General features: G+C 40.2%; 1 protein-coding gene and 1 long non-coding RNA gene across 2 annotated transcripts in view; one reads left to right on the top strand and one right to left on the bottom strand.

Annotated features, from left to right (window-relative positions):
- The first annotated feature begins 1,657 nt into the window (after positions 1 to 1,657).
- PRELP (proline and arginine rich end leucine rich repeat protein) overlaps positions 1,658 to 24,610 on the top strand; it is a 223,587-nt gene continuing 200,634 nt past the window's right edge. Inside the window, exon 1 of the mRNA XM_075853595.1 lies at positions 1,658 to 1,847. The gene's annotated coding sequence lies outside the window, so the exon portion shown is untranslated. The remainder of the gene's footprint in view (positions 1,848 to 24,610) is intronic.
- Positions 2,322 to 18,980, bottom strand: LOC142741246 (uncharacterized). The gene is made up of 4 exons (XR_012881043.1): positions 18,777 to 18,980; positions 18,297 to 18,441; positions 2,790 to 2,839; positions 2,322 to 2,632 (listed from the first exon to the last, which is right to left on the bottom strand). It is a non-coding gene; the product is annotated as an uncharacterized LOC142741246 (long non-coding RNA).

The raw sequence follows: 24,610 nt of genomic DNA on the forward strand, positions 1-24,610 counted from the left end.
ATATTGACCCCCTATATAGTGTGCCACATGTGGATGACACCCCTGTAGATCGAGCCCCCACTATAGATAATACCACTCACAGTTTTATTAGAAAAAAACTAAAAACTTTACATACTCACATGATCCCGTTCCCGCGCAGTCCTATGGCATTGCAGATCTGCTCTCTTCTGAGCAGGTCTGCTGGAGCTGAACGACGCGTCGTTCAATGACTCGGATTGGCGGGCAGAATGACTTGCCCCGTCAATCAGCACCTTTCAAGCACGGATGCGGCGCGCCGCTAGTATCGTTGAAAGGCGCTGATTGGCGAGACAAGTCATGTTGCCCTGCCAATCAGCATCATTGTAAGGCGCTGAATGGTCGGAAAAAATGCCTGACAATTCTGCGCTAATGCATGTATTTGGCTGTCACTAGCAATGGGCCCCCCTCCGGTGCTAGCGAAGCCTACGGGCATGAGAGGGCCCGTGTCGTCCGGGCCCATACTTGTTGGACTTACGATCACGTCTCGTTGCTTAGGGAACGCGTCCCCATACAGCGGACGCTAATAAGAGCGCCGCTTGATGTGGACTCATCTTCCCTATATCTCTCGACTTTCTGAGAGAGGGGATTTCACTGCATGCGTGCCATAGTGGGTGGAGGCGATGATTCACATCGCGGACTGAACTGACGCAGCAATTTTGTCATTGACTGTATCACGAAGAGGGGAACGTATCATCGCCTCCCAAACAGTACACATCCCTAGAAGTCATGAGGGAGTGTAATAGGAAGGGGAGGAGTCACTAGGTTTAAAATACCAGGGAATTTCTAGTAACAGTGATGTCAGAAGCCAGGAGTAGGCGCCGATTTTAACACCTAAAGATCTTTGATTTCTTGCCACTGCGAGCATGCTTTCTCTGAAAAGCTTCTTCTAAACATACAGCCACGACAATCTCTTCCAGTGCTTATGGAATCTGGGTAAAACAGATTTTGGCCCATCTCCCCTGAGGAATCGTTTGGCAGTGAGGAAACACGTCGGGAGGATTTTTACTTTCAAAGAGAGGTTCCCCGGTCCACTTGCGTTGATAGAACAAAGGATGATATTCAGCATCTAAATGGGTAGGGGGGCACTGACCCCTAATTTCCATGTTTCTCACTATCAATTATGCAAGGAAAATACAAAAGTAAATATTGGAGAAACCTTGTTATAAAGAAAAACAATACATATTGATAACCTTTCACTGGGTTAACTGCTGTCTAATCTTTATCAAACGAAAAAAAAAAAAATCTGCATATATGCTATAATAAATGCAATAACTATATATGAATATATGGCATATGTATACACCATGTGTATATGTTAATATTTTTCTAAAAATCCTTTTAAAATGAAAGCACAGTAAAAGTTATATTTTATATATACTCCGGATCTATCCTTTTTTTCATGTTTATAATGAGAACAGAACATTACCAAATTGAAGGTGTTCAGAGGAGGGGATGCTAGTGAGCAGGAATAAATCCAACAAGCTCTAGCTGCCAAATAAAGACTTCATTGTACTCCCCCCTTTCCCCCCACCGTATTTGATTCTGTCATTATCCCCTCCCTTACGCTCCTCTCTCCTTTTCCCCTTTTCACCCTCTCTCTTGTCCTCCTCCCTAATACTCTCCCCTCCTGTACATCTCTCTTCCCCTCCCTTCTTCCTTGTATCTCAGAAAACTCAAAGATTTACTCACTGGGATCTGGACAGAAAAGAGAGATAGAGAAGAAAAGGAGGGAGGAGAGATACAAGTGAAATTGAAAGAGTGAAAGGGAGATCCAAATATTTCTTTGGAAATAAAGCCCACCTGTATTTAGCTGGCAGAAGCCGTTACAGGTAAGAGGTTTGTCTACTTTGTAATGTCACGTCAGGAAAAAAGTGGAACATCAGATTTTATGATTTAGTTTTGCAATGAAATTGCTCTGCATGTTTTAAGTACAGGTAACCCATTAAGCGCCAGTATGCTCTACCGAGTGGAGCCAAACAGTGCTCTTATGTTTTATGTTACAAAAGCTTTGTGTTTTCTGAATATAACACCTTGACAGTCCACAGACCATTTTCCTGACCTGCCTCCCAAGCCATCCCTGTGCAATCTGCAATTTCAAAGAACGTCAAAGTAAAGTTTACACTTTTCAAAGAAAGTGTAACAAATGTTAGTAAGAGAAGCCATTATTAGTAAACACTATAAAATGAATTTTTTAGTTTCATTTCAAAGTGTAAACAAGCTATTCTAACTTATACTAGATCATCAACAAATATTAATAGGAGAAATGGGAGAGTTTGCTTTAAAATAACCATTTATTTGCTGTAGGTAGTTATATGAAAACAAGGTTTCTATGTTACTATGAGCCGGCTGACAAGAGTCAAGTAACTTCACCATCTCTTTACTAATAACATATATAAAGAAGCCTTTCCTATATTACCAAAACAGGATATTAACAAGGAAATCACTGGACATTTAATTGAACATATATGCAGACTGGAGGTACTTTACAGAATGCATTGTTTAAACTTCATTTTATTAAACAGCATGTTCTCATAAAACATCACCTGAAACTAAAGGTCCACTTTTGTCTAATTAAATTCTGTCGGCTGCTTGTTATATCTCTTTCTTGGAGAGCCTGTCGTGAATAAATTTTTGTGCCATTATTATAAATTCTACTTAAAAAAACCACTAAGTATTAATTAACAATTTATAGACCACGTTAAAAAACAATCACTAGTGAATCGCACTACTGTAAATCAATTCCCTAACATATGCATTGAGCGCCATAGTACCTGTATTAACTTGTCTTTAGTTTGCTTCCCCTAGTGGTGGCAATGTGCTGCTGAAAATTAAACAAATCTGTGAAAACTCTATGAAAGAAACAGCTAAGAACCTTATTACAATATAGTATTAAAATAATCACTGTAAACAGGGGTATTCATTTATTTAATTAAAAATTTATATAAAATTTATATATAGTGACATTCTAAAGAGCAGCTGTCATAAGACAGTCTGGCTTTAAATAGAGGGAATCTATAAGATGCCTAAAGAAGTTATAACACTTGCAAACTAAGTGTCTGCTGTGCAGCCTCCACCAACCAGAGATCAAGGGGAGGGTGGATGTCACTTCTGCAGTGCCTCTGCATAGAGCCTGTCACGGCAATTCAGACAAGGAACACCGTCATCGAGCTCTCCTCCAATCAGAGTTGGCATGCAAGCTCATCCACTGTTTTTATTCTTTATAGACAGCGAAAACTCTAATGAGAGAGTAATTCATGTAATAGAGCATGACAAAATTTCCACCAACAGATATGCGCACATATATAGTTACATAGTTACATAGTTTGTACGGTTGAAAAAAGACACATGTCCATCAAGTTCAACCAAGGGATGGGAAAGGGGAAGTAAAAAAAAATCTACACATATTTTTTTTGTTCTAGGAAATGATCTAAGCCTTTTTTAAAGCCATCTACTGTCCCTGCTGCGACCAGCTCCTGCGGTAGACTATTCCATAGATTCACCGTTCTCACAGTAAAGAAGGCTTGTCGCCTCTGCAGGTTGAATCTTTTTCTCTCCAGACGGAGGGAGTCCCCCCTTGTTTTTTGAGGGGGTTTTACATGGAACAGGATTTCACCATATTTTTAGTATGTGACATTAATATATTTATATAAGTTAATCATGTCCCCTCTTAGTCGTCTTTTTTCAAGGCTAAATAGGTTTAGTTCTTTTAATCTTTCCTCATAACTTAGATACTCCATGCTCCTTATTAGCTTTGTTGCTCTTCTTTGTATTTTGTCTAACTCCAGGGTATCTTTTCTATGAACTGGAGCCCAGAACTGAACTGCATATTCTAGATGAGGCCTCACTAATGCTTTGTAAAGTGGCAATATTACATCCCTGTCCCGCAAGTCCGTGCCTCTTTTAATACACGACAATATCTTGCTGGACTTTGAGGCAGCTGATTGACACTGCATGCTGTTATTTAGATTATGATTTACAAGTACACCCAGATCCTTCTCAACAAGTGACTCCCCAAGTGTAGCTCCCCTAGGACATATGATGCATGCAGGTTGTTCGTACCCAGGTGCATAACATTACATTTATCTACATTAAACCTCATTTGCCACGTAAAAGCCCAAACACTCAGTGTATTTAAATCCGCATGCAATTCACGAACATCTTCCATAGACTGAACATTACTACATAGCTTGGTGTCATCTGCAAAAATAGAAATAGTGCTATTAATCCCATCCTCTATATCATTAATAAATAAGTTGAATAATAGTGGTCCCAGAACTGAACCCTGTGGTACACCACTTATAACCGGGGACTATTCAGAGTAGGAATCATTTAGCACAACTCCCTGGATACGGTCCTTGAGCCAATTCTCAATACAATTACAAACAATACTTTCTAAACCTGTAGTCCTTAATTTACCGATTAGACATTTGTGAGGGACAGTGTCAAATGCCTTTGCAAAGTCCAAAAACACTATATCCACAGCGGCCCCTCTGTCTAGGTGTAATGTCCGTGGCTTCGGGCTGTCAGCTCTAACCTCCCCGAGAGCCGCAGCCACGAGTCGGCAAGCGCTGGCCCCAGCCTCCTCCTCAGGAGACGCCAGTGCTCGCGTCCACTCACCTCAGCCGGATCCCGTTGCCCGCTCTTAAAGGGACAACGTGCGCACCGGACCTCGTTGATGAACTTTGACCCGTGAGTATCCTGGACTATAAGAGGGGTCCAGCCCCCTAGTTCTATGCCTGAGCGCTGTTGTGTTCCCTAGTTTGTCTATGTGATGGCCTCCTAGTGTGTTTCCTGTTCCAGTCCCTGTTCTAGTCCCTGTCCCTGTACCTATAGCTGTTTCCAGTTCATGTTCCTAGCAATCCATTCATTCCTGGTCTAGCACTGAGCTATGCCAAAGTCGTGCCGTGCTGCATCCACGTATGACCTGCTTCACCTGCCTGACGTCCGCCTGCTACCTAGTCCCAGCCGAGCCTGCCCTGCTGCTGTCTGAGCTGCCACAGGTACCTATAGAACTATAGACCCTCACCTGCTCCATGTTGTTCAGCTGCCTTACCGCCAAGGCGGTACGGCCCAGTGGGTCCACAGACCCTTCATGACACTAGGCTACTGCTCACCTCTGCATAAAAACAAATCAGGTTGGTTTGACAGCTTCTGTCCTTAGTAAAACCGTGCTGGTTGTCACTTATAATACAATTTATTGTCACATAATTCTCTATATAGTCCCTCAATAGCCCCTCAAACATTTTTCCCACAATGGATGTTAAGCTTACTGGTCTATAATTACCCGGGGAAGACTAGAGCCCTTTTTGAAAATAGGCACCACATTTGCCCTGCGCCAGTCCCTTGGCACTAAAATCTCTAAATAATATGAAGAGGGGGGACAGAAATAACTGAACTAAGCTACTTAAGAACTCTAGGGTGTAACCCATCTGGTCCTGGGGCCTTGTGTACATTTATTTTGTTTAATTTAGCTTGGACCATATCTACATTCAGCCAATTCAATATATCAACTGATATATTAACAGTACTGGCACCGGCTACATCAGCTTCTCTTTCTTTTGTTGCATATACAGAGCTGAAGAATCCATTTAGTAACTCTGCCTTCTCTTGATCCCCTGTGACCAACTCCCCATTACCACTATCTAGGGGTCCTACATGTTCAGACCTTGGCTTTTTTGAATTTATATACTTGAAGAATTTTTGGGGATTTGTGATGTGTATGTCAGTGAAAAATAATGCTACAGTCCTGCAGGCTGGTTGCTGTGATTTTTCAATATACATAACATGTGCTAAGAGCAGAACTGTCAATAACACCGCAATCTCACCCCTATTAAGCTTCTAACTTTATAGGACAACATATTGGTGACAGTGCACAATAAGTATTTTTTACTTCAGTTGCACAGTCCATGTTCTACTCCTAGACAAACTAATTAAGCTCATCTATTCGTGGTAATAACATACAATAAAATAAAGTAATAAAATACAATTTATTGGCGAGCTACAGAGTTTTATGTCACTTACAATTACTAGACTGCGTTACTATTAGTAGAGTTGTTCAACATTTAAAAAATGTCGTATTTTTGTAAGTATATTTCTTTATGTAGTGTTATTTTTTTAAAAGCATGGCATGGGTGTATACTGGAAATGGTATTTCAAGATGATCGTACCATTTAACTTAATGGCATAAGCATAAAACATCACAGAATTAATCAGAAAACCTTTTTATTTCTACCAATAGAATAGGTAATACATTTACCATAATATTGTTGCTTCTTCTTAGCTTTCCAGTGCTACATTTATGAAGATTTTATGATAGACAACATTTATGATATTCAGTTTGTAATGTAAAAAGTCTCCCTCCAGCTACCTACTTTGAGCCTCCTTTTGGATCTTACGGCTTTAATATCTGCTCGGTCACTCTCCATCAGTTTTACTGAGTCTGGAAATGTTTGTGTGATTTGGCTGAGAATAACGCTACTCATGAGAGCCAGATAAAGAAATTCCATGGAAACAAAGCTACACGTTAGGTCTTAAACTTGTAGACAGCAGGAGGGGCTACAGAAAGACCAGTTTATGGATTTGTGTACAAAGTTTAGCATTCACTGGACACATTTACTCATAATGATGAGACACATTAATTTTTAGTGACATATTGGGATGGGTATACAATGGTAGATATGGTTCATTCACTTTGAGCACATTTTAAGGTGTACTATACTTCTTAAAATGTACCCCTGGGAATGTCTGGAATTCCATAGTGCTTATTCACACATGCTTCCAGAGTTTTGGAAGTGGTGCTCTGTTGTATAATGAGGTACTGGGTTCTCATTATGGAGCAATTGACATATAGATATTAGTCCTTTTTATTTTGGATGCTACTGTAAAGGGGAACTCCGCTTGTCCACTCTCACGATAACACACACGTATCGCAACAGGCTAACAATGAGTAAAAGTGCACCCCAAAACCAGTTCACACTGCAGCCACCACTTGCCGTATTAGGCCGACAAGGGCCTCCTCCTGGTAACGCACACGTTCACACAGGCACACACGGAATCTAAATAGCATTCAACAGGAACAAACGTATTAATTTTAAGGTTTAACCCCTTCAGGACTGAGCCTGTTTTGGCCTTCAGGACGAAGCCGATTTTTCAAATCAGACGTGTCACTTTATGTGGTAATTACTTCGGAATTCTTTTACATATCAAAGTGATAGCGAGATTGTTTTCTCGTGACATATTGTACTTTATGTTAGTGAAAAAATTTGGTCCATAAATTCAATATTTATTTGTAAAAAACACCAAGATTTGGAGAAAATTTGCAAAAATTTGCATTTTTCTAAATTTAAACGTATCTGCTTGTAAAACAGATAGTTACACAAAATAGTTGCTAGTTTACATTTCCCATATGTCTACTTTATGTTTGCATAGTTTATTGAACATTCTTTTATTTTTCTAGGACGTTACAAGGCTTAGAACTTTAGCAGCGATTTCTCATATTTTCAAGAAAATTTCAAAAGGCTATGTTTTCAGGGACCGGTTCAGTTCTGAAGTGGCTTTGAGGGCCTTATATATTACAAAGTCCCCATAAATCACCCCGTTTCGAAATTGCACCCCTTAAAGTTTTCAAAACAGCAATCAGAAAGTGTTTTAACCCTTTAAGCATTTCACAGGAATTAAAGCAAAGTAGAGGTCAAGTTTTCACATTTCATTTTTTTTTTTGGCAAAATTCATTTGTATTACATTTATTTCTGTACCACAGAAGGTTTTACCCGAGAAATGCAACTCAATATTTATTGCCCAGTTTTTAGAAATATCCCACATGTGGCCCTAGTGTGCTAATAGACTGAAACTTCTGCCTCAGAAGGAAAAGAGCACCAAAGTGGATTTTGGGGCCTCCTTTTTTAGAATATATTTTAGGCACCATGTCATGTTTGAAGAGGTCTTGTGGGGCCAAAACAGTAAAAACCCCCAAAAGTGACACCAATTTGGAAACTACACCCCTCAAGGAATTTATCTAGATTTATAGTTAGCATTTTGAACCCAGAGTATTTTTGGTAAATTTATTTGAATTAGTATGTGAAGAGGAGAATCTACTTTTTTTTCTGAAAAAATTTATATATTTTTAATTTTTACAAGGAATAAAGGAGAAAAAACACCCCAACATATGTAAAGCAATTTCTCCCGATTATAGCAATACCCCATATGTGGTAATAAACTGCTGTTTGGACCCACAGCAGGGCTCAGAAGGAAAGTAGCGCCATTTGGATTTTGGATTTCTGATTTTGCTGGAATAGTTTACATTGCCGTGTTGCGTTTGCAATTCACTGGAGGGACCAAAACAGTGGAAACCCCTCAAAAGTGACCCCATTTTGGAAAGTACACCCCTCAAGGAAATTTTCTAGGAGTAAAGTTAGCATTTTGACGCCACAGTTGTTTTGCTGAATTCATTGGAATTAGTCTGTAAAGGTAAAAATCTACTTTTTTTTCTGAAACTACTTAGCCATTTTTAATTTTTACAAAGAATAAAGGAGAAAAAGCACCCCAACATTCGTAAAACAATTTCTCCCAATTACGGAAATACACCATATGTGGTAATAAACTGCTGTTTGGACCCACAGCGGGGCTTAGAAGGGAAGGAGCACTATTTGGCTTTTGGAGCTCAAATTTAGCTGGAATGGTTTGCAGAGGCCATGTCGCATATGGAGAGACCAAAACAGTGGAAACCCCCCAAAACTGAGCCAATTTGTCAAACTACACCACTTAAGGAATCTATCTAGGGGTATAGTAAGCATTTAGACTCCACAGGTCTTTTGCAGAATTTATTAGAATTAGGCCGTGAAAATAAATATCAACATTATTTTCACTAAAATGTTGAATTTTTTTCAATTTCACAAAGTATATAGGAGGAAAAAGCCACCCAACATTTGTAATGCAATTTCTCCCGAGTACGGCTATACCCCACATGTGGTCATAAATGTTCTTTCATTAGAAAGTAATTAACCCTTTCCGGACTGAACCATTTTTTGCTTTTTCTTTTTCCCTCCCCGTTTTCCAAGAGCCATCATTTTTTTATTTTTCCATCAATAGAGTGGTGTGAGGGCTTATTTTTTTTGTAGGACGAGCTGTAATGCTTATTTGTATCATTTTTTGGTCCATACAACTTTCTGAGCACTTTTTATAAAATTTTTGGTGGAGCCAAGGTGACCAAAAAAATAGCGATTTTACAGTTTTACATTCCTTATTTTTCACGGCGTTCACTGTGCGAGTTAAAGGGAATGTGTTGCCAGAAAAACATGTTTTTTTTTAAAAAATTAAACATTTAGTGTGTGGGTGATTAAACACTGTTCAAATTTTTTTTATTTTTTTGCACGAGTCCAGGTAATATTATAAATTATTTCTAATTTATAATACTACCCATTTTTGGTCACTAGATGAGCTGTTCCCAAAATTGCAACATTGCAACATTGGGTTAAAAGCCCTCGCTCTAGTGAGCTCTCAGCATCCCCCCTCCTTTATCCTGGCTAGGGCCGGGATAAACGAGGGGTTTGAACGATGTAACCTCCTACACTGTGTGTCGCCATTTTTTGAGCTAACCCACAGTGTAGTAGGTTTACATACAGTAGTAAACACACACAAACACGAACATACATTGAAATCTCTTACCTGCTCCTGCCGCCGCGGCTCCCTCCGGCCCGTCCGCTCCGTTTGCTGCCGCTGGTGCAAGTGCACAAATCCGGAAGCCGCGACCGGAAGTAGTAATATTACTGTCCGGCCGCGACTTCCGGTCCACAGGAAAATGGCGCCGGACGGCGCCAATTTCGAATAGGACTGTGTGGGAGCGGCGCATGCGCAGTTCCCACACAGACGCCGTACACTGCAGTCAATGGGACGGGAGCCGTTCGCAGTCCCTATGGGACTGTGGCTGCCGTATTCCATGTCTGTATGTGTCGTTAATCGACACACACAGAAATGGAACAAAAAATGGCAGCCCCCATAGGGAAGAAAAAGTGTAAAAATAAGAAAAAGTAAAACACAAACACACAAATGAATATAAACGTTTTTAATAAAGCACTAACATCTTTAACATATAAAAAAATAATTTGTGATGACACTGTTCCTTTAAATAATGGTATATTGTAATAGTTCTGACTTTTGCGGATGCAGCGATACCAATTTTGTGTTTTTTTGTAATTTTTTACATTACTTTAGAGAAAAAAATGTGAAAAGGTTTTTTTTGGGACTTTAAATATTTATTTCATTTTTTTCACTAATAATAACTATTTACTTTTGTTTTTACACATTTTATTAGGCCCCCTAGGGGACTTGAACCAGCAATCAGTAGATTGCTGGTACAATACACTGCCCTACTAATGTATTGCAGTATATTGTCATTTTTACATGCTCCTGTAAAAGTGCGACCGCTTTTCATGTCCGTTAGTCCAGGGTGTCAGCTCTAATACACAGCTGACACCCGCAGCGTATGGCGCGTGAGCCCGCTCCATACATCACCCCCCATGCTATGTTGTGGTTCGCGAAGGGGTTAATGCGCAGCGGATGGTGCAGAGTGATAATTATAATTTTCCACTGATATGCCATTTTAGTGCAGAATATGTTGTGTCCAGTTTGTGCCACTGAAGAAAAATACCTCATAAAATATTAAACGATGCCAGATCTGTGGGTGTAAACTGCTGTTTGGGCACGCTGTAGTGCTCAGAAGGGAGTAGGTTGCATTTGGCTTTTGGAGCGCAGATTTAGCTTGGTAGTTGTTGTGTTTGGTGTTTTGCTGGTATTTCATTTTATAATGTTCGTGCATATGTATTCTGTGCGGGGTACATCAGGGCATAATAAGAGGGTATAATAAGAGGGTAAATAAATAATAATCTGCAGATGTGTGGCCAGTGTCGCACTGATAAATGGCACCCAATGTTATCCGCTTTTGGAACACTGCACATTTTGCATCGCCATATTCTGAGAGCCAGAACTTCTTTATTTTTTCTTCACCGGAGCTATGTGAGGGCTTATTTGTTGCGGGACAATCTGTAGTTTTAATTAGTACCATTTTGGGGTACGTGCGATTTTTTTTTTATCACTTTTTATTCCATTTTTTTGCAAGCATGGTAACCAAGAACCATCAATTCTGACAAAGTTTTTTATTCTTTTTTTTTTATGCCGTTCACCCTGGGCTATAAATGACCATTTTACTTTATTATGTGGGTTGATATGATTACGGCGATACCATATATATATATATATATATATATATATATATATATATATATATATATATATAGGTTTTTTTTACATTTTGCAGCGTTTGCGCAATAAAATCACTTATTTATAAAATAATTAATTTTTTGTGTCACCGTATTCTGAGAGCCATAACTCTTTTATTTTTCAGTCAAAAAGCGGTGTAAGGTCTTGTTTTTTGCGGGACGGGATGTAGTTTTTATTGGTACCATTTTGGGGTACATGCGACTTTTTAATCACTTTTTATTTTATATTTTGGGAGGGATGGTGACCAAAAAAATAGTGATTCTAGCATTGTTTTTTTACTTATTTTTTTTGCGGCGTTCACCATGCAGGAAAATAACATTATAGTTTTATAGTTGGGGTCCTAACGAACGCGGTGATACCAAATATGTGTACTTTTTTTAACGTGTTCATTTTTTTCCTATAATGAAAGACTTATTATAGGAAAAAAAGCAGTTTGTTTATGTCACTTCTAACTTTTATTTTTACACTTTTTTTTAAAACATTTTTATTCTCTTTTTTTGAATTTTTATTTGTCCCACTAGGGGAAATTTAGACTTGCAGTGTCCTATGTAGTGTCCTACGTAGTGTAATGTATTCTAACTGTCATTGAGACGTGACAATCGCTCTGACAGGAAGCCTATGAGAACCAGCCTGCGGTTGGTCCTCATAGGCTTCCGTACATGGCAGCGCGGACGCCATTGTCTGGCCTCCGGTTGCCATGACAAGGATCGCCAGCCCCCTGCAAATGCATGTGGGGGCTGACGATTTGCTCTAAACCTCTTCAATGCGGCGATCGCAATCAACCGCCGCATCGAAGGGGTTAATTGCCAATTTCAGCGGCGACGGGACGCTGATCAGCAACGGGGAGAGCACTGTGGACACCCTGCACAGTTAACCCCCGCTGCGGTGTAGCGCCGCGCGGCCGTTAACTGTTAAATCACGGACGTAACTGCACATCCAGGTGCGCGAAGTTACTGCTCACCTGGACGTGCATGTACGCAAAGTTGCAGGAAGGGGTTAATATACGAAAGTACAGTGCTTACAAAAAAGATTACAAAAATGATGTAAATAAAACGACATACATATAAGCAAAACAGTTACAAAATAAAAGGGAATAAAACAAAGAATAACAGACCTCTTACGTATTTGATAGGTTAGGGATCCCGCTGAGGAGAACAGCTTGAAGGTGGACAGAACTGCAATGTGGTCGCATCTCCAGGGGTCTGACACTGTGTATTTCTTGGTATGCCAGTATAAAGGGTCCAAGCAAGACCCCTCACCCCTCCTCCTGGTCAGGTGGAAGGAGGATGGCTAATTACATGCAAAACAGGGAAAGTTGCCGGACACAATTCTAATCGGTCATAACTGGTTATATTAATCTCATAGTGAGATACTATGTCCGACAAGTTACCAGGCATATATTTACCAACCTTGGCATACCAACTATGAAATATTAACCCCTTCTGTACGTCCAGGTGAGCAGTAACTTCGCGCACCTGGGCGTGCAGTTACGTCCGCGCTTTAACAGTTAACCGCCGCGCGACGCTACACCGCAGCGGCGGTTAACTGTGCAGGGTGTCAGCCCTGCTCTCCCCATTGCCAATCAGCGGCCTGTCGCCGCTGAAATCGGCAATTAACCCCTTCGATGCGGTGGTCGATTGCGATCACCACATCGAAGAGGTTTACAGCGGATCGGCAGCCCCCCACATGTATTTGCGGGGGCTGGCGATCCTTATCATGGCAACCAGAGGCCAGACAATGACCTCCGGGTTGCCATGTACGGTAGCCTCGGAGGATCAGCCTCCGGCCGGTCCTCCGATGCTTCCTGTCAGTGTGACAGTTACGTCACAATGACAGTTAGAACACATTACACTACGTGTGTAGTGTAATGTGTTCTAGCAGCGATCAGAGCTGCAGGTCTAAGTGTCCCCTAGTGGGACAAGTAAAAAAAGTTAAAAAAAGATAATAAAAATGTTTTTAAAAAGTGTAAAAATAAAAGTTATAAGTGACATAAACAAAGAATGCTTTTTTTCCTATAATAAGTCTTTTATTATAGGAAAAAAATTAACACGTTAAAAAAAGTACACATATTTGGTATCGCCGCGTTCGTAACAACCCCAACTATAAAACTGTAAGATTATTTTTCCCGCACGGTGAACACCGCGAAAAAAATAAACGAAAAACAGTGTCCGAATCACAATTTTTTGGTTACCAACCCTCCTAAAATATACAATAAAAAGTGATCAAAAAGTCGCATGTACGCCAAAATGGTACCAATACAAACTACATCCCGTCCCGCAAAAAACAAGCCCTTACACCGCTTTTTTGACTGAAAAATAAAAACTTTATGGCTCTCAGAATATGGTGACACAAAAATGTATTTATTTTATAAATAAGTGATTTTATTGCACAAACGCTGCAAAACATAAAAAAACTATATACATCTGGTATAGCCGTAATCGTACCGACCCGCAGAATAAAGTATAATGGTCATTTATAGCCCAGGGTGACGGCCATAAAAAAACGAATAAAAAACATTGTCAGAATTGATGGTTTTTGGTCACCTTGCTTGCCAAAAAATTGAATAAAACGTGATCAAAATAATTTCTGGTACCCCAAAATGGTACCAATGAAAACTTACAGATTGTCCCGCAACAAATAAGCCCTCACACAGCTCCGGTGGTGAAAAAATAAAAAAGTTCTGGCTCCCAGAATATGGCGATGCAAAATGTGCAGTGTTCCAAAAGCGGATAAGATCGGGCGCCATTTATCAGTGCGACACCGGGCACATATCTGCGGATTATTATTTATTTACTGCATTATTATACCCTCTTATTATACCCTGATGTACCCCGCACAGATAACATGTACCCTGATGTACCCCGCACAGATTACATATGCCCCCACATTACAAACTGAAACACCAGTAAAACCCCAAACAGAACAACTACCAAGCTACATCTGCGCCCCAAAAGCCAAATGGCGTCCCTCCCTTCTGAGCCCTGCAGTGTGCCCAAACACCAGTTTACGTCCACAGATATGGCATCGCCACACCCGGGAGAGCCCGGTTAATATTTTGAGGTATTTGTCTTCAGTGGCACAAACTGGGCATAACATATAGTGCACTAAAATGGCATATGAGTGGAAAATTGTAATTTTCACTCCGCACCATGCGCTGCGCATTAACCCCTTCGCGCACCACAACATAGCATGTCTTAGTGTGGGGGGTGATGTATGGAGCGTCTCACGTGAAAAATAAAGAATTTAAAACGGCAAAATCGCAGTTTTTTTTAGTCACCTAAAAACAACCGCTCGTCCCTCAATAAATAAGCTCTCATACCGCTCTATTGACTGAAAAATAAAAAAGTTGTGGCTCTTGGAACGCGGGGAGAAAAAAATTAAAAAGGAAAAGAAAAAAAATGGATCAGTCCAGAAAGGGTTAATTACTTTCTAATGAAAAACCATTTATGACCACACGTGGGGTATTGCCGTACTCGGGAGAAATTGCTTTACAAATGTTGGGCAGCTTTTACCCCCTTTATCCTTTGTAAAATTGAAAAAAATTCAACATTTTAGTGGAAGAAATGTTGATATTCATTTTCATGGCCTAATTCTAATAAATCCTGCAAAAAGACTTGTGGGGTCGAAATGCCCACTATATCCCTAGATAGATTCTTTAAGTGGTGTAATTTCCACTTTTGGGGGGTTTCCACAATTTTGGGCTCTCAGGTGCTTTGCAAATGCGACATGGCACCCAAAAACCATTTCAGCTAAATTTCAGCTCCAAAAGCCAAATAGCGCTCCTTCCCTTCTAAGCCTTGCTGTGGGTCCAAACAGCAGTTTATTACCACATATGGCATATTTCTGTAATCGGGAGAAATTGTTTTACAAATGTTGGGGTGCTTTTTCTCCTTTATTCCTTGTAAAAATTAAAAATGGCTACCTTTCTTCTGGCTATAGTAGATTTTTACCTTTACAGAATAATTCCAATGAATTCAGCAAAACAACCGTGGGGTCAAAATGCTAACTTTACCCCTAGAAAAATTCCTTGATGAGTGTAGTTTCCAAAATGGGGTCACTTTCCGGGGGTTTCCACTATTTTGTTCCCTCCAGTGCAATTCAAACGCGACATGGCACTGAAAACTATTCCAGCAAAATCAGAATTTCAAAATCCAAATGGTGCTCTTTCCCTTCTGAGTCCTGCTGTGGGTCCAAACAGCAGTTTATTACCACATATGGGGTATTGCTATAATCAGGAGAAATTGCTTTACATATGTTGGGGTGTTTTTTCTCTTTTATTCCTTGAAAAAATTACAAATTTCTACGTTTTTTCATAAAAAAAAGTAGATTTTCATCTTCACAAACTAATTCAAATAAATTTAGCAAAAAAACTGTGGGTTCAAAATGCTAATTATACCCCTAGATAAATTCCCTGAGGGGTGTAGTTTCCAAAATGAGGTCACTTTTGGGGGTCTTTATTGTTTTGGCCCCACAAGACCTCTTCAAACCTGACATGGTACCTAAAATATATGCTAAAAAAAAGGAGGCCCCAAAATCCACTAGTTGCTCCTTTGCTTCTGAGGCCTGTGTTTCAGTCCATGACCGCACTAGGGCCACATGTGGGGTATTTCTAAAAACTGCAGAATCTGGGCAATAAATAATAAGTTACATTTCTCGGGTAAAACCGTCTGTGGTATAGAAAAAAATGTATTACAAATGAATTTTGTAAAAAAAAAATGAAATTTGTACTTTCACCTCTACTTTGCTTTAATTCCTGTGAAACGCCTAAAGGGTTAATACACTTTCTGAATGCTGTTTTGAATACTTTGAGGTTTTCAAAATGGGGTGATTTATGGGGACTTTCTAATATATAAGGCCCTCAAAGCCACTTCAGAACTGAATTGGTCCTGTAAAAATCGCCTTTTGAAATTTTCTTGAAAATATGAGAAATCGCTGCTAAAGTTCTAAGTCTTGTAACATCCTAGAAAAATAAAAGAATGTTCAAAAAACGATGCCAACATAAAGTAGACATATGGGTGATGTTAACTAGTAACTATTTTCTGTGGTATTACTATCTGTTTTACAAGCAGATACATTTAAATTGAGAAAAATGCAAATTTTTGCATATTTTCTCCAAATCTTGGTGTTTTTTACAAATAAATATTGAATTTATCAACCAAATTTTTTCACTAACATAAAGTACAATATGTCACGAGAAAACAATCTCGGAATCGCTTGGATAGGTAAAAGCATTCCGGAGTTATTACCACAAAAAGTGACACGTCAGATTTAAAAAATCGGCTTCGTCCTGAAGGCCAAAACAGGCTCAGTCCTGAAGGGGTTAATAATTGTAACCAACATTCAGTTCTGGGGTTTGTCATGGCCGAGTATCCCTGCGCTTGAGACCCAAGGAGCGTCTGAGTTCCTGGATCATATACACCTAGCTGGGTTATATACAAGATGAATTATGACAGGGGGGGCTTTGAAGGATTATATTTATTTTGTCCCATACAGCCATTTCTGTAGACCTGTGGGTACTGGAGTCTAGCTGTCTGGCTTCCAAAGTATTGACTATATTAGTACCCAGGTGTGATGGGAGCCCCACAGATACAAAGTTGGTCCTTGAGATGACATGCAAACTTATTTGATTATGTACATCCTGATTATCCCCCCCAGTCAGGGAGATTTACCTGATGCATGGGCTTTAAAACATAACTCATGACACCTCTCCCTTTTATAAATGGCATGGGAGATTGAATCACAACCTGAAAATTAAGAATATTGCATCCCCAAAGACTGGTTTATTATATATAGATATATATAAATATATATATATATATATATATATATATATATATATATATATATAGTAAAAATAACACTGCTTAAAATGCAGTTCAACCTTTGATTAAGGCTGGATTCACACGAACGTTGCGTTTTTGCGCGCGTGAAAAACGCGCCGTTTCGGTTGCGTTGGAGTTGCGTGTGGCATCCGTTTGGGCAGCATGATAGCGTATTTAACGCGCGTATGGCATGCGTTTTTTACGCGCGTCAAAACAACGGAGCGTGGAGTAATGGAGAGGGCAGCCTACAAAAAGACACCTTCTCCAACACCTGCTTGCTGTGAGCACATGTTCGCATCAAGATTTCACGTTACCTCACACTTTGGCCCGTGTTTGTTGTTTTTGGGTGGTTTTACAGGTAAAAAAACTACTATTGCTGCAGATGTCAGTTTAAACTGTGCGCATGTGCTCAGAAAGTGAAAAGCCACTTCCTGGTGTGTAGTTGTTTTGTCTAGTCTGCTCAACTCATTTACATAGACTTAACAAGTGTTGCGTGAAAAACGCTGTGCGTACGGAGGTGCTTCCGTGTGCCCTGCGTTGTTTTCACGCACCCATTGACTTCAATGGGTGCGTGATGCGTTGAAAACGCTGAATCAACGGACATGTCGTGCCTTTTTGGCAACGGAGCAACGCTGCGCAAAAACCACGCACATGTCTGCACGGCCCCATAGACTAATATAGGTCCGGGCAACGCGCGTGAAAATCACGCGCGTTGCACGCGCGTATTTTACGTTCGTCTGAATAAAGCCTAAGGGCTATGTACACCTTTGAAAGGGATTTTTTTTAAATAAAAAGGTCAATCAGTATGTTGAGTGCAACTTTATAATTTGTTTTTATTAAAAAAATATGTTTTCCTTTTTAGATACAGCTGTTCTTTATTCTGCATTTAAAAGAGTATATATTTTTTAGAAAAAAAATATATATTAAAAATGGAAATAGGAAAGCGCTACACAAAGGAGTAATAACAGGTGGATTTATTTTGCAAAGACGCTTTGCTATATCCATTTTTAATATATATTTTTTTCTAAAAAATATATACTCTTTTAAATGGCTTTTCTCGCGACACAACACAGTTGATGCCGGCTTCTGGATATTGAAAGCTGCAATCTATTTTTACTACCGCCTACATCCCTAAGTTGTACCTGCCAGTACAAACTTCTTTAGGTGAGTGCTATAACTTACCACCACTACTGTCCTGCCCCCACTTCACGCACCCCTGGGGTCTATGTGGAGCTCGACAGGCAGCTAAACACCTTCCTACTAGCCAATAATTGAGACTGGCTGAAAGTCTGTAGCTTTATTAGCTGGTCATAGGATTAGGGTAAAACTGAGGAACAAACAAGAATATACATGTCATTAGATTACAGCAATACATAAGAACAAGGCACATTGAATAAATGTACTACATATAGAGGTAACAGGCTGACATATAATAAGCCTGTATACAAATAAACAGTAGAAATAACAGTTATAGTACAGTATGAACAGTGTATGGCAGTACAAATACAGTATAGGACTATACATGGCTGACCATGAGGCTAGGCCGAGCTTCACAACTACACCAACTGATATATTACAGTCCCATGTAACAGAGTGAATACTGTCCTAACAGTATTCCTGTGGCTGCTGACAGCCAGTAATATAAACCATCTATCTGCTTACCGACTATACTATGACGAGAGGGATGGAATGAATCACACTGGTCCTCTCTTTGAGCAGACATAGAAGAAACTGCCCTTCTTCCCAGAATGCTTTTCACCTTCTCATGGGTGGGGAAAACAAGAAATTACACAAAGGAGGAAATTACTAACACTGGCCACTAGATGGCACCTGGAGCACTAATTACTTGCATAGAAAATAACGTCACAAATCTCAGTCTATAACATTACGCCTATGAGCAGCACAACTAATAATTAACCTACCTATCAGGTTTATCTTGCACCATGTGGTGCTGTGTACGTTTTTTTCTTCCCAGACACCACTTTATTCTGCATGACAGGTTCAGTGTCAGCAGGTCCTGCATGTCTCTTACATAGAGGATCCACCTGTAATCTATCACATCTAAGTTATGAACAGAATACTGAGCAGCTGTATCTCAAAAAGTAAAAATAATTTTTAATAAAAACAAATTCTAAAGTTGCACCAAACATAATGATTGACCATTTTTTATATAAAAAAAAAAAATAATCCCTTTCAAAAGTTTACATGGCCTATAACATTACTTTTATAGTCATTAAAACATTAAATCTAGACTGCTCGAGAAAAAAAAAATATGTCCTTCACTTTTTTTTCAGTTCTTGTATTTAGTAAACACCTAGGAAAACCATGGATAATAAGGGTGTGTTCCCACCCTGAGCAAAAAACAGCTGAAAATTAGGGAGCTGTTTTCAGAAAAATGTCCCGTCTAAACGAAACACTGTTTTTCCCATTTGAATTTAATGGGCAGATGTTTCTAGGCCTTCAGCTACCATTTTTTTCAGGCGTATTTTGGGGCGTTTAACATTTATGGCATATCCACATGTTGTCTGATAGATTCGGCGGACAGAACGTTATGTGAAACGATGTAACTTACTAATATAAAGTTTAATTTAAAATTCTGTATTAAATGGTGCAGTTCCAACCTCGTGAAATGTTCCCGGAAGTGCTGGAGCTTTTCTAATAATGATGACGCTCCGACACGGCCCCCACGTGACTGAGGGCTTGCTTCATCTGGTGTTCGTGAACATGACCGCAAGGGGCTGTCACATTGTCTATTGCTTGAGTCCTGAGCAGAGCATCAGCTAGCGTTTCACAGGAATTAAAGCAAAGCAGAGGTAAAATTTACAAATTATATTTTTTTTACTGAAATTCATTTGTAATACATTTATTTCTGTAACACAGAAGGTTTTACCAGAGAAACGCAACTCAATATTTATTGACCAGATTATGCCGTTTTTAGAAATATCCCACATGTGGCCGTAGAATGGTAATGGACTGAAACACCGGCCTCAGAAGCAAAGGAGCACCTAGAGGATTTTGTGGCCTCCTTTTTTTAGGAATATATATTAGTCACCATGTCAGATTTGAAGATGTCTTGTGCCTAAACAATTGAAACCCTCCAAAAGTGACCCTATTTTGGAAACTACACCCCTCAAGGCGTTTTTCTAGGGGTATAGTTAGCATTTTGACCCCACTATTTTTTTTTTGCTGAATTTAGTGGAATTAGACTGTGAAGATGAAAATCTACTTTTTTTCTGATAACAAGGACTAAAGGAGAAAAAGCACCCAAATATTTGTAAAAGAATTTCTCCCGATTACGAAAATACCCCATATGTGGTCATAAATTGATGTTTGCACCCACAGCAGGGCTCAGAATGGATGGAGCGCCTTTTGGATTTTGGAGCACAGATTTTTCTGGAATGGTTTTCAGTGCCATGTCACGTTTGCAACGCCCTGGAGGGGCCAAAACAGGGGAAACACCCCAAAAGTGACCCCATTTTGGAAACTACACCCCTCAAGGAATTTTTCTAGGGATATAGTGAGCATTTTGACAGCACAGTTCTTTGTGGAATCTAGTAGAATTAGGCCGTGAAAATGAATATCAACATTTTGTCCACTAAAATGTTGAATTTTGTTATTTTCACAAGAGATAGAAGAGAAAAACCACACCAACATTTGAAAAGCAATTTCTCCCGAGTACGGCAATACCTTTTTTTTTAAAAATTAGAAACTAATTAACCCTTTAAGGACTGATCCTTTTTCATTTTCATTTTTCAATCCCGGCCTTCCAAGAGCCATAACTTTTTTATTTTTCCGTCAGAGCAGTGTGAGGGCTTATTTTTTGTGGGAGGAGTTGTTGTTTCTATTGACACCATTTAATATACCATATAATGTAGTGGGAAACTGAAGAAATGTATATAGGTTTTTAATATTTTACAAAGAAAAGACTATTAGTTAAAAAAAATAATTGTTTTCTATCATCACATTGTGAGAGGCATAACTTTTTTATTTTTTGGTTGATTGAGGGGTGTGAGGGCTTATTTTTGGCAAAACGAGCTGTAGCTTTTACTGGTTCCATTTTATGGTACATACAACTTCTTGATCACTTTTTATTACATTTTGTTTAGAGCTCAGGTGGCCAAAAACAGCTATTTTGGCGGTTTAAAATCTTTATTTCTTACGGCGTTCACCGTGCGCAATATGTTTTACTTTATTCTGCAAGTCGCTACAATTACGGCAATACTATATGTATACAGTTTTTTTTATGTTTTTCAGCGTTTGCACAATAAAATCAAATTTTTATAAAAAAAAATTATTTTTTGTGTTGCCATATTCTGAGAGCCATAACTTTTTTATTTTTCAGTCAAAAAAGCTGTGTAAGGGCTTGTTTTTTGCGGCACGGGTGTTAGTTTTTATTGATACGATTTTGAGGTACATGCGACTTTTTGACCACTTTTTATTGTATATCTTGGGAGGGGTGGTGACCAAAAAATTGCGATGCTGGCATAGTTTTTTCATAATAAAAATTTGCGGTGTACACCGTGGGGGAAAAATAACAATATAGATTTATCGTTTGGGTCGTTACAAACGTGGTGATACCAAATATGTGTACTTTTTTTAATGTTTTTATTTTTTTTCCTATAATAAAAGACTTATTATACGAAAAAAACCTTTTATTTTTACACTTTTATAAAACATTTTTATTTAATTTTTTCCCTTTTTTTTCCATTTGACACTTTTTTTTTTACCTGCAGCACTGATCGCTGCTAGAATACATTGCACTATCTCGTAGTGTATTCCAACTGTCAGTGTGATGTCACAGTCACTTTGACAAGTAAGTCTAGGAGGACCAGCCAGAAGCTGGCCCCCATAGGCTTCCATACATGGCAGACCCGGGGGCCGTTATTTGGCCTCCGGTTGCCGTTGTCTGGCCTCCAGTTGCCATGGCAACCCCCACAATTACATGGGGGCTGCCGATGTGCTACAAACCCCCTTAATGCGGTGATCGCAATTGATCACCGCATTTGAGGGATTCATTTCATTAATCAGCGGTGATGAGCCACTGATCGGCAACACTGAAGTGTCAGCCGTCGGGGACAGCTGACCTCCTGGTCCCCGATGCACACTGTTGCCGACAGTGTGCATCGGCAACGACACAGTGACTTTCTGTCACTCTGAGCCAGAGGCTGGTAATGATAGGCTTCCATCCATGGCAGACACAGAGGCCATTGTTTTGCCTCCGTTTGGCATGCTAACCATCGGCAAACCCTGCTATTTCAGCCTGGGGTCTGCGGATGTGATAGAAACCCCTAAAATGCGGTGATCGCTGCATTTAAGGGGTTAATTGCCAAAATCAGGGGCAAATGACCGCTGGCCAGCAAGAGTGGAGTGTCAGCTGTCCACCCGGTTCCCGGTGCACAATGTCGTTGACAGTGTGCACCGGGAATGAGTCAGTAACTATATGTTGTCGTGCGGGAAGTAACCTCAGGCGACAGTAACACAGTAAACTACATAAATTTAAATGCAAGAAAGAAAGGTGGAATTGGGTAGGATGTGTCCTCCAAAAAGAGTTAACAAAAGTCTACCAATAAGTTATATGTACACCAAAATGGTTCCACACAACTCGTCTCTCAAAAATTAAGCCCTCACACAAATATATTGATGGAAAAATTAAAACGTTATGGCTCTTGGAATGTGATGATGAAAAAATAGAAAAATCGCTTGGTCATTAATGGGGTTGTAGCAAAATTAAAAATTATCACCTATCAACGGGAAAGGTGATAATTTTCTGATCGCTGGAGACTCCACTGCTTCGACACCTACTAATTACGGCAACGGGCGTCCTAAAACCCCAAATCCTCCTGCGGTTCTCCCTGAAGAGAGGAAGAGCTTGAATTGAGTGGAAGTCGAGCATGCACCCGCTGCTCCATACTCGGTTGTTTCCGTCATTCCAACAGACTCTGAATGGAGTGGCAGCATGCATAACTCAACAACTTGGCTCTGTTTTGGCTTGCTAAACAAGTGGTTTGTATATCAAGTGGAGTTACAAAACCGGATTGACTTGCTGTGTTCTTGTGTGGCATACAGTGTGGGATACTGTGTGTCATATAGGAATTGAGTGCTTGCTAAAAGAAGTTTGCAAAACTGACACAATTTAAAACCCTTTTTTCCTTCTTAGCTTCTGTCCTGCTGTGCAGCTGACTAGGGGGAGGGGTTAACTGTTCCCAGGTTGTATAAATTAGCCCTCAGGCCTCTGTAGAGCCTGCTCTGTTTTGGCTTGCTAAACAAGTGGTTTGTATATCAAGTGGAGTTACAAAAGCAGAGTTAAAAAGAGGAGTTAAAGCCCCTTTAAGCATTCTTCTTTTCTTTTACTTTAACAATTGTTCACTGTTTTTTTGTAACTGGGATAATGGATAGCAAGATTGGAGGTTTTCTTCAGTACCCAGTCTGCCATATGTATGCACGACTGGAGCTGGAGTTCCAGGGTAAATACCTCTGTGGCAGATGTGAGAATGTTGTTTGCCTGAAAGCTCGCATTAGAGATCTGGATGAGCAAAATGCAACACTGAGGGTGATAGACAATCTTGAGCTGAGCATGCTGCTGACTGAGCAAGCAGCTAGTGAGGTAGAACTGAAGGGTGAAGACATGGGTCAGCAGGATCAGGCAAGTAGTTGGGTTAATGCAGTTAGGGACAGTAGAAAGGGGTCAAAGAAAAGCAAGACCAATCCAGTTTCTGATATTCCACGCAAAATTGCCAAGTTGGGTGATGATGCGAGGGTGTCGGTTTCAGAAATGGCCGCCCTAGTGGATACTGATCTCCCTAACAGAGGGGAGAACAGCCCAGCTAGTAGTCGGCGGGATGGAAATGCAGGTAAGACAAGACAATTGGTAGTTGTAAGGTATTCTATAATCAGGAAGACGGATAGAATAATTTGTCGCCAAGACCGCCTCAACCGAATGGTTTGCTGTCTCCCTGGTGCCACAGTTCGGCATGTGGTGGAACGGGTGGATAAATTACTGGGAGGGGTTTGTGATGATCCAGCTGTCGTGGTCCATGTGGGTACCAACGACAGAATAAATGGTAGGTGGAGGAGCCTTAAGAATAATTTTAAAGAACTAGGCCACTGGCATAGCTATAGGGGTTGCAGCGGTCGCAATTGCGACCAGGCCCTGAAGCCAGGGGGACCCACAGCCCCCCCGCACCACATCAATAAAAAGTTACTATAGTAACTCGGGCCGCGGGCCCCTGTTAATATAGTAACAGACTGTACTTACCTTCCTGGTTCCGGATCGCAGCGGAGGTCCTGACGTCAAGCGCTGTGCGCAGAACATGACGTCACAGCGCTATGCGCAGCGCACAACATCGAGAGGACAGGACTTCCGCCGCCGCTGAAGAGGAAGGTAAGATTAGTAGCCCTGACTGGCGGGGTCCGACTCCCGGGACCCGCCAATCAGCTATTTTGAACAGGCCACAGCACTCGTACGAGAGCTGCTTCCCCTTCATTGCGGTCACACT

The sequence above is a fragment of the Rhinoderma darwinii genome, chromosome 2 (genome assembly GCF_050947455.1).
Source record: "Rhinoderma darwinii isolate aRhiDar2 chromosome 2, aRhiDar2.hap1, whole genome shotgun sequence".
Classification (NCBI taxonomy): Eukaryota; Metazoa; Chordata; class Amphibia; order Anura; family Rhinodermatidae; genus Rhinoderma; species Rhinoderma darwinii.